The sequence below is a fragment of the Pediculus humanus genome, genomic scaffold (assembly GCF_000006295.1).
Source record: "Pediculus humanus corporis 1103172108240 genomic scaffold, whole genome shotgun sequence".
Classification (NCBI taxonomy): domain Eukaryota; kingdom Metazoa; phylum Arthropoda; class Insecta; order Psocodea; family Pediculidae; genus Pediculus; species Pediculus humanus.
This window is the reverse complement of record NW_002987810.1, coordinates 1-10,983: the sequence shown is the minus strand read 5'-3', so window position 1 is coordinate 10,983 and position 10,983 is coordinate 1.

Sequence of the window (10,983 nt, the reverse complement as noted above, 5' to 3'; positions counted from 1 at the left end):
ATCATCAAACGTTTTTCCTTTTTCTTTTTCCAATTATTAAATATTATTATTATTAATAATAATAATAATAATAACGAAACGATCTTGTTGAGTTGGTAAAAGTATTAAATTATCATCATCATTATTATTTTTTACCGTTTTTTTTTTTAATTAAAAATTTTTCGGGTTTTTAATTTCGTATAATCGAAAAGTTATTTCTCAGTCCCCGTACAATCGATACAAAGCTCGGATCAATTTTTAAGTGATGAAAAAAAAAAAAAAAAGGAATTTTTTCAATCGATTAAAATTCAATCAATGTCTGAGCGTTCAGAAAAAAAAAAAAAAATTAATCATGTTAATAATAATAATGATAATAATAATAACTCGTGATTTTTTTAATATGGTTGCACATTTTTTCCTTTTTTTTTTTTTTTTAGTTAGTTAAATTTGAAAATTTAATTACGTGTAATTTCTCATGCGGAAAATACAAAAAAATAGGAGGAGCAAGAGTAGGAGGAGGAAGAGCAAGAGGAGGAGGTGGAGAAGAAGCAGAAGAGAAAAAAATTTTCGTTTGGGTTTTACTTAAAATTTACACGTAATAAAAATAAAAAAAAAAACAAAATAACGAACTTAAAGTAAATTTTTTTTCTTTTTTTAATATAATACATCACGCATCAGAAAACATCATTATTATTATTATTATTTTATTCTTGCGAGAAGGAATAATGATAATAATGATGATAATAATAATAATAATAAGAAAACATTTTTTAAAAAATTTTTTTATTTAATTCCAACGATTACTTTTCATTATATTTTTTTTATTTTTTCATGTATTAATCCGTCGGTTTCATCGTATTTTATTTTTTTTCCCCCATCGTTTTTGCCCTTTTTTTTTTTTTAATTTTATTTTTCCCTTCTTACCACTCCCCATTCTCGCCCCCTTCCTGCCCCGCCTCTCATCAGCCGTATTATTTTCAACTTTTATCTCTAAAGATATTATTAAATGTTGAAAGACAATTTACGGTGTGTGTATATATAAATATCAGAAAAGAAAAGAAAAAAAATCAAAGGAAATGGCAAATTTCAGAACCGGATATTGTTAAGATTTTCTTCTTATTTCTCTCAGTCTCTCTCTCTTTCTCTTTTTCTTTTTTTTTTTAATTTTAGTTGAAAGATTATCTGGAATAAACCAACCCCCCGATCGTATTTTTTTTTTCGGTAGATATTCAAGTAAAAGCTAGATAGATTTTTCAAATATAACCAAAATATTCAATGATATTTTATTTGATAATATTTTTTTCATAAATTCAAAGTTTTAAAAGGGATTTAAAAATTTGAGGGGGAGGAGGGAAGAGGGGAAGGGGTTAAAATGAAAAGAATTTTTCGTTCCAATGGGGTTTTTTTAAGGGAGGAGAAAGAGGTCTCATATTAACGCATTTAAATTTTTTTTTTTTATTTATGAAAACTGAAATTTTATTTATTTCAAATGGGGATTCGATTTTATTTGATAAAATAATAATTGATAAAGTCACGTGGTATCAATTCTTTTTTTAACCAAATTGAAATTGAAATTTAAATTTAAAAAATAAATCTTTCGTCCAGATTTTCAAATAATAAACCAAAAAAACAAACTTTAATTTTTTTGTGTCGAATATGAAAAATTTAACAAATCCCCCCAATAATTTTTTCCATTTGCTTTATCTATCATTTTCGTATTTTCTTTTTTTTTTTTTTTCGAAAGGAGTGATAAATAAACGTTTGGTAACTTATCGTTCGAAATAATAATAATGATAGTTATTTACTTTTTCACCCCGACTCCTCCGTTCTCTCCCTTAAACCGCGTGTTTTTGATATTGAAAATGATGATGAAAATTATAAGAATTTAAGCTGACGTGGCTAATATAAGGGGGGGGAAGGAAATGAGCATTTCATTATGTTTCACAGTGAAAAGAATATGGCAGATAAAAAATTGGGGAGAATATTTCGATAGACTAGCATTCCGCTACAATTTTCTGCCTTATTAAATAAATTGTCTTACGTGCTCAGTGTTTATAAGGTAGAGAACAAAAACACACAGTCTCTGTGTGTGCGTTAGGTAGCCTTAGGCTCCCATTACAACAACAACAACAACAAAACAACATAAATGGTCATGTTTAGTTAGTGACCTATTCAACTCTACTCACACTGCAATAGCACACGAAATATTCAACAACAACAACAAATTTCACTGTTTATCATAATGATAATAACTCATTTTTTAAGGATGTTTGTCAACTATTTCATTTATATATTTTCACAACCATTTTCAATATTTATAATCTAAACAATATTATTAACCGGTAAAAAAAAAAAAAGAAAAAAGTTAACAGACGTTTATTATCCTCCTCATTTTTTTTTTTTTTTGAAAATACTTGAACGAATAGATTGACCTTGAAAAAAAATTACAGGGAAATTTGTTGATTTTACAATTCGTATCACCAAAAAAAAAAAAAGTTGAGTTCATTTAGTTAATATTTGAAATAATCAGGGGACTGAGATTTTAATTTTTTTTTTTTTTTTGGGGGCGTTTTAACTTTTTGAACATTCTTTTTTATGATGAGTTATGATGAGTTGATATCATAGATACTTTCGAAGAGTGATAAGAAACAATTTGAAGCGTTTTTTTTCGTGTTTTTGACTTTAATTTCGAACGGACATATTGTATTTGTGGAAATAGTAGGTACTTTTAGTGGATTGATATATCTCTCCCCCTCTCCCCTGGTCTCCCCCTTAAATATATATCTTTTAAAAATTAAGTGAATGTCTGTTTTCCTAAAAAAAAAAAATTTAAGCCCGGTAAAAAATCATTTTTGAACTGATATAAAAATTTCTAAACGAAAAAGAGAGAGAAAGTTTTAAAAAAAAATCCGGCATAATAAGTGGTAATTTAATAATGATAATAATAATAATGATAAAGTTAAGAAAATTAATGTTTTACCCGTCAACCGAACTATTTACGTATTTTTTTAGGTTAATGAAAACTTTATGGAAAAAAAAAAAATTTTTTTTTTGAATTTTAAAAAAGAGACAAAAGTTGAAAGTAAATTTATTTTATTCCCATGACATTTTTTTCTTTTTTTTTTAATAATTTAAATAATAATTAAATATTTTAATTAAAAATTGTTATCATCATTATTATTATTATTATTATTATTCCTTCTTCGCACTTTTTCTAAACTTTTCGGGAAAAATTTTTTTTTAAAAAAAAAAAATGAATAAAATTTTTTTTAATACATTTACGTGTTTTTTTTTTTTGAATGGATGAAAAAAAAAAAAAAAAAAATTTATACGAAGGACTGAGAATGAAATTTTTAGTACAACAACAAAAAAAACTCATTTTGAATGGAATGAAAAAAAAAAATTTTTTTTTTACTCGTTATAAATTAGTTTTTGACGAATGAAAATTTCACGTTTGACATTTCGAAAAAAAAAAAAAAACGGTTGAATAATAGAAATTGATGATTTAGTTCAAAAAAAAAAAAAAATTATAAATAATGAAGTACGAACGTTATAAATAGAGAGAAAAAGAAGGATTACGATCGATATTTAAAACGGAAATAAAAAATAAAAATAATTGAAATAAGGAAAGAAAAAAAAAACAAATTAGTTAAAGGAGAGAGAAAAAAAATTTAAGGAATGGGAATAAGGAAAGGAATGATGACGACAGGGGGAATGGAAGGAATGAGACAGTCCCCCGAAAAAAACACCGAAATAACAATTCATCGAATGTGCTATTTCCCGAATGAACAAAATTCTTCGTACGTTGCAGGAGGAAAAAACAAATTTCGCACTCGTGCAAAATGCAACAAATCGAATTTCGAAAAAAAAAAAATAATGCAGAACAATGCTAGAATACATTTTGTGCGTCATCAATGTCCTGTCGGCATAATGACGTTTCCACCAATCACAATCGACTCATCATCATAAATCAAGTGTATCTCTTTCGTGTGACTTCCGGTAACCTCCCAAATTCTCCCAAGACATGACAACACTTTTTTTTTTTACTTATTTACCCATTAATTTTCTTTTGTATTTTTATTTTTATTTTATATTTTTAAATTATCCGAAATTATAAACCGATTAAAAAACCCGCACTTGAAAACATTTTGTTTTTCTCCTCATATCTTCTTTTTATCTTCACATTCTTAATGTTCAACATCTTGGGTTTCTTCGATACTTGAATATTTTGGTGTTGATTGATTGATTTGATTTCTTGAATTTAAGCAGATGATTTTTTTGAGATGTTCAGAGTCGGCGTCGATCCTTTTTTTGTTTTTTTCACATAGAAATAATTAAATGCTTTTAAAGAAAATATTTTTCAACTTGTCCTCGTTTTTTTTTTTTTTTGGTAAACATCTAGAAAATTGAGTCGTTTTAAAAGTTTAGTTTTTTTTTTTCTTTCGGTCTTCTCACTTTTCACTTAAAGAACAGAAAAAATTTTTCTTGGCAAGCTTTTCATTATTGTTGTTATTATCCCATTCACCATATTATTTCCTTTTCTGTTTCTTCTTTTTTCTTCTAATTCTTTAACTTTAATCTTCCCAATAACAAAAAGAAAAAATTTTTTTCCTTCCATTTTGATTCCGTGCGAAATGGACCCCCTTTTGATATCACCTCCTTCCATAGTTTTTCATTTTTTATTTAAAATTTTAACACTTTTGATGTTTTTTTTTATTTTTCACTCACTCACTCACTTACTCACTTTCACTTTTCAATCACTTCACAAAAAAAAACACAAAATGAATTTTTAAAAAATTTTAAACTCGAAAATAAATGATGGATTCGCGTAGGGGCTGGGGTGGGGTGTGGGAGTTTCACGGAAATAATTTTTTATGCGTCGATTCATTCACCCCAGAAATTCTCATTAAAACAAACGAAACAAAGCTTATAAATTACAAACCTTTTATACTCGACCAATAATCATTCTTAACCCTTCATTTGCTCCCCCACATTCTCATTCATTCCCTTCGCACGCATTCAACGACCAAATAATATCACCCAAAATCATTCGAGGCCAGCCTCTTTCATTCATACCCATTCATACAAAAACCGCATAATAATTATTTCAAACCCAACAAAAACAACAGCAACATAACAAACAAGTACATACATAATAAACACTATCAATTCTCAAATTCGTACCCCGGGATACCACACACAAATTATACCCATTATTCTTCCCATTCATACTCGACAAAACCCATGCCTCGCACATAACAATAAAAATCATCACTCAAAAGTCACTTTTTACTGTTTTTTCCATTAGTTTCGGGAAATTTGTTATCAGGGGGAAGCGGAAATCAAGTAAAAAAATACAGGGGAAAAAAATGTTTTAAAAAAAATAAAATTTATTAACTCTTATTTATAAAAAATAAAAGAAACAAATTACAAATAAATAAATAAATTTTTCACACACAATAATATCACTGACACACACACACACACAAATCACTGTGCTGTACAGCCAAATCACTGGCTTAATTAATTTTTAATAAAATTAAATAAGCTTTAATAAATATCAAAATGTAACTGTCACAGGAATTATGATAATCACTATCACAGCACACACACACGGAGACACTAACACTAACACTAACACTCGCACTAAAACTAACAACACGTAAAAAAGGCTGTACAGCAAAAACACCACAGTTATACACACACACAGTTAACACAAAAAAACTTGAATTTTTCACACTAATTTAAAATTGCGAAAAATAAAAAAAAATATTTATCAAAAGAAAATAATTGGTAAAAAAAGTAAGTTATAAGGTGTTGAATGAAATGTTTGAAATTCAGGATGGACAAGATGTCATACTTTAGAAAATATACTTAAAAATATGAAAATGAATGGATTACGACTTGATGAAAGAGTAATTATACCGAGAGAAGAATGATGAGGACTTAACAACACTCCATGTATTCACACAGTGCACTGCATTGTAAAAAAAAAAAAAATTCGAAATCCGAAGAATCACATCCTACACGATTACGAAACTTGTCCCCCCTCCTACAATTTCCGAAGAAAAGCCCACCCGAGGTGGCACATATCGATGGAATTGAATTCCGGTGTACAATTTCAAGGTTCTGCCTCGAGGGAAAAGAAAAAATGGAAGGAAAAAAAAAAGGAAAGAAAAAGGAAAAAGGAAAAAAAACATTAAAAAAAAGGGTATCAATATCTCCCACTCGAAACACATATATATATATATATATATATATTTTTAAAGAAACCCCATTTTAAAGAAATTTACTCCGAATAAAGATTTAATGGGGTTTTTTTTTTTACGGGGAGAGAGAAAAAAAAGAGAAAGAGAGAGAGAGAGAGAGTGAGTGAGTGAGTGAAAAAGAGATTTTAGAGATTTGATTGCCAAGAATTGACTTGAGTTAAATTTTACCACCAATTTAAACAATTATCGTCTCATTTTAAACTGACCAAAATATAACCGGAAATCAAAATGACTAGAAAACCACGTGTTTAAATTTTCCAATTGAATTTTAATTAAAATTTCAAAAAAAAAAAAAAAATTTTTTTTCTTTAAAAGGATCAAAAAGTTTTTTGTAATAAAATCATTTAAAATACTTTAAATCTCTCTCTTTCTCTCTCTTCCCCCCTCTCTCTCTCCCTGTTCCTCTTTAATTTCTTTTTTAAGGTGAAAAATTGACTCATGAGATCTTAAATCTTTTTTTTGTATTTTACTCTTTGCCAAAAATTAACGAGCCTAAATATTAGGCCTAGATATTTGGCCGTTAAATTTTTGCACAAATTTTCATCATAATGCGACGACCAATCAGATCTTTCGTTTTTTTTTCTACAAAAATCCAGGGCATTCGTTAAAAAAAAGGGGGGAAAAGAAAATTTTTGCTTGTATTTTATTTTTCTTGTAATTATTTATGGGCCATAAAAAAAAAAAAAAAGTTTTTATAAAAAACATCCGACATTTAGTCTCCCGACTAAAGAAACAAACCATCGAACCGTTTTTTTTTTTTTTTTCATATATAATAAACGATTAATTATTATTATTATTGTTGTTGTTGTTGTTGTTGTTTTTACGATGCTTTTTCATTTTATTTTTCTTTCTTTTTTTTTTCATTTTTTCTACACGATTGATACGGTTGATTTTAAAAATTTCATTTAAAAACAAAGACAGTATTTAAAAAAACCGCAACAACATAAACAAGAAAAAAAGGACGTAAATAAATAAACAAAAAAGGGGATTTTGGTAAAAAAAAAAAAAAAAAAGAAACCCGACGAGTCTTTAAAATGCAAATAAAAGGTTTTCTCACTCACCCTTTCTAGTTGATGCGGGAATGCTGATGACAAACAATCCAAACATTAAAATAAATAAGCACCAAAAACAAGCCGTCATCTTGCTGTTAGACTTAAAGGTTTAAGAACACTACTGAATACTACAATAATCATTTAGCACAACACGTTCCACTGAAACAGAAGAAAAAAAACATAATAATAATAATAACAAAAAAAATACATTTTTTTTTTTTTAATGTACTGGATAAATAAGCAACCAAGATTGGATCATTGTTTCCAGATGCTTCACAGCAAAAAAAAACCTAAATAAATGTTGTTATTGTTTGTTTGTTTTATGTTTTCATAAATTTAAATGACGTAGTCATCGTGGTAATTTATAAATTTTTGTATATAATTTAATTTTTTTAAAGATTTTTTTAATAATAATGATATTTTTTCCTAAAAAAAAAAAAAAATTAAGTGAAAAAAAAAGAAATTTTCTGTTAAATAAAACTTCTCGAATTTCATCAAAAACACAAGCTTTTTTTTTTTCTCATTGAATACCAAAAAAAAAAGAAAGAAAGAAAGAAAGAAAAGCTCACTTTCTTATTACAACTTCTACAACTTCTTTCTTTTTTCCCCCTCCACCACCTCCACCATCCTCCTTCTCCTTCTTTTCCAAAAAAAAAAAAGGAAAAAGAAAAAAGAAAGAAAAAGAAACTTTTTTTTTTGAGGTTTTCTTTTTTTTCTTTTTTTTTTTTTTATTTTATTGTACTAAATGGCTTGGCAATGGCTTGTCCATTTAAAAAAATAAAATAAAATAAAGATTGGCTCAATCGCTGTAAAAAAAAAAAAAAAAGAATGGATTTAACTGGACGTAATAAAATGGTATACGAGAACGAGAAAAAAAAAAAAAAATTTTTTTTTTATTTTATTTGTTTCACTCTCTTGGTTAACCGTTTGCGGGCGAACGTTCGTTCCGTTCGTTTAACCAAATTATCTCATTGATTTCGTTCCGTTAATAAACTAAAACGATAGAAGAAGAGTAATTTTTTTTATTTTTATGTACGTGAACATCATTAATAAAACGTTTAAATTGATTCACGTCCATAACAAATAAAAATTGTTTGATTCTTCTTTATTAACTTATTTTTCTCTCTCCCCCCACGTCATCATTCAATCGAACAAAATTTAAAAATAATGATAACGATAAAGAGGAAAAAAATATACATTTATTTTAATCAATAATAATAATAATAATAAAAAGAATAAAATGGTTAATTTACAATCCTCCTTTAAAATTAAATATTAAAAACTTTTAGGTAAAAATTTTAATACCGCATTGAAATTTTTGCCACAGTTCCATTAAGAACAAGTCAAAAAGTTTTTTTTTCTCTTTCTCTTTCTCTTTCTCTCTCTCTCTCTCTCTCACTCTCTCTCTTATCTTTTTATTCTTATCATCAATATGGCGGTATACTAGTTATGAGAAAGTTACTTTTTAACTTGAATTTTCTTCTTGCGGTTTTATAAACTTTTAATTTTTCAATGTAAAAAAAAAAAAAAAAGGTTCAACTATTTTTTACCACAATCATTATTATTATTACTATTATTATCATTATCATTATTCCTTTTTCTTTTCCACTCCTAATTATTATCGCACGGGGTAAAAAAAAAAAAAAAGAAAAAACAATTTTCGAAAAAAAAAATTTTCTCCGTTTTTTTTAATTAATGTTACGAATCGAGTGAATTGCCTACGGGGAAGGAGGTGAAGGGAAAGAGAGAGAAGGGGGGTGTAGAAATCATTAATAAAAGATAATAATAATTGGAAAGAGAAAAAGAAAGAGGAAGGAGGGGAAAGAAAAAAAAATTAAAAATTATTCTGTTAAATTTTCACGACGACGACGACGACGTTTTTCCTGAATACGCCAAATGTTTAACGATTTTTATTATTATTATTATTATTATATAAACAAATTTGTTGTTAACAATTGTTTTTCTTTAAACATTATCAATCAATGATAACAATTTCCGTTTTATCAATCGTTGTATTTACCGTAAAAAAAAAAAAAATCATCATCATTGTTATCATCATCATTTTATTTTCATATTCATAATTTTTCTTTTTTTTTTTAATAAAAAAAATATTTTCCGAAAATACGAAAGCGTAAAATAATAATAATAATAATGATAATAATGATAATAATAAATTCAAAATTAAAAGTAAAAAAATTAATTAAAAATCTAAATTTGGTACTGATAATGTAACTTAGCTTGCGACTCACGATTTTTTTTTCTTTTTTTTTTTGTTTCTCCCCCATTTTCCGTCATAAAAATGTGAAAAATAAATTTCATGGATTATTATTCGCTTCCTTTAATAATTTATTAATTTTTTTTTTTTTTTACATTCTGCTTTTAAAAAAAAAGTAAACTTAATTAAATTAAACAAAAAAAAATGGAAAGAAAAAAAAAGAAAGAAAGAATGGAAGAAAAAAAGAGAGAGAGAGAGAGAGAAAACTAATTTAAGAGAAAAACGTATATATTGTTGTGATCACGTGAGCAAATGTTTATAATTTCATATTATTTATTAATAATAACATTGGAACTATGGTTACCAAGTGTTTATTATAGAAAAGAAGCTTCTAGAAACTTATTCTTCTGTTTGTTTACAAACATAGTTATTCATTTCATAAAAACATAATAATAACAATGAGTTCCACCTATAAAAGGAAGTAAGATACAACGGGAGAAGTTCTTCTGATTCCCCAATGTCCTGTGAACGTAACATCTTATTAATGATAGTGTTAGTGAAGTGAAGGTTAAAGGTTAAATTATGTTATCCATGATATGAGTGATAATCCTTTTTGTAATAATGCTTGCTAAAGACAATATAAAAAAATGTTGTTTCTCCCCCATTTTCCGTCATAAAAATGTGAAAAATAAATTTCATGGATTATTATTCGCTTCCTTTAATAATTTATTAATTTTTTTTTTTTTTTACATTCTGCTTTTAAAAAAAAAGTAAACTTAATTAAATTAAACAAAAAAAAATGGAAAGAAAAAAAAAGAAAGAAAGAATGGAAGAAAAAAAGAGAGAGAGAGAGAGAGAGAGAGAAAAAACTAATTTAAGAGAAAAACGTATATATATACTCGGTAGGTTTTTTTTTCAAAAAAATATATTTACACACTTTTTTTTTTTTTTAAATTATTAAAACTTACTACCTACACCTAGTTTTCAATTAGAGTTTAGGATTTCCCGTTCTCCCCCTCCCCCCCCCAAAAAAAAAAAAAAACTCACAACAAAAACCTTTTTACTCCTTTTTAAAAGGTTCTAAATTTTGAAAGGTTTTTTTTTCATCTAACGGAAAATATTAAATTTCTATTTTACGAAAAAAAAAAAACAAAACAAGTAACAAATAATAATAATTTTCTTGTTTGTACAACTTTTCTAATTTAATACTTTACAAAACCATTATTATTATTATTATTATTATCTCTTTAGCAGACGATAAAAATAAAAAAACTACTACTACTACCGTTTTCTATTATTTTATAACCGTCATCATCATCATGGATGATAATGTACGTAGAAAAAAAAAAAAAACAAAAAATAAAATGATGATAATAATTTTTCACTGTGTAAATAATAATAATAATAATAATAATAATAATAATAATAATAATAATAATAATAATAATAATAATAATAATAATAATAA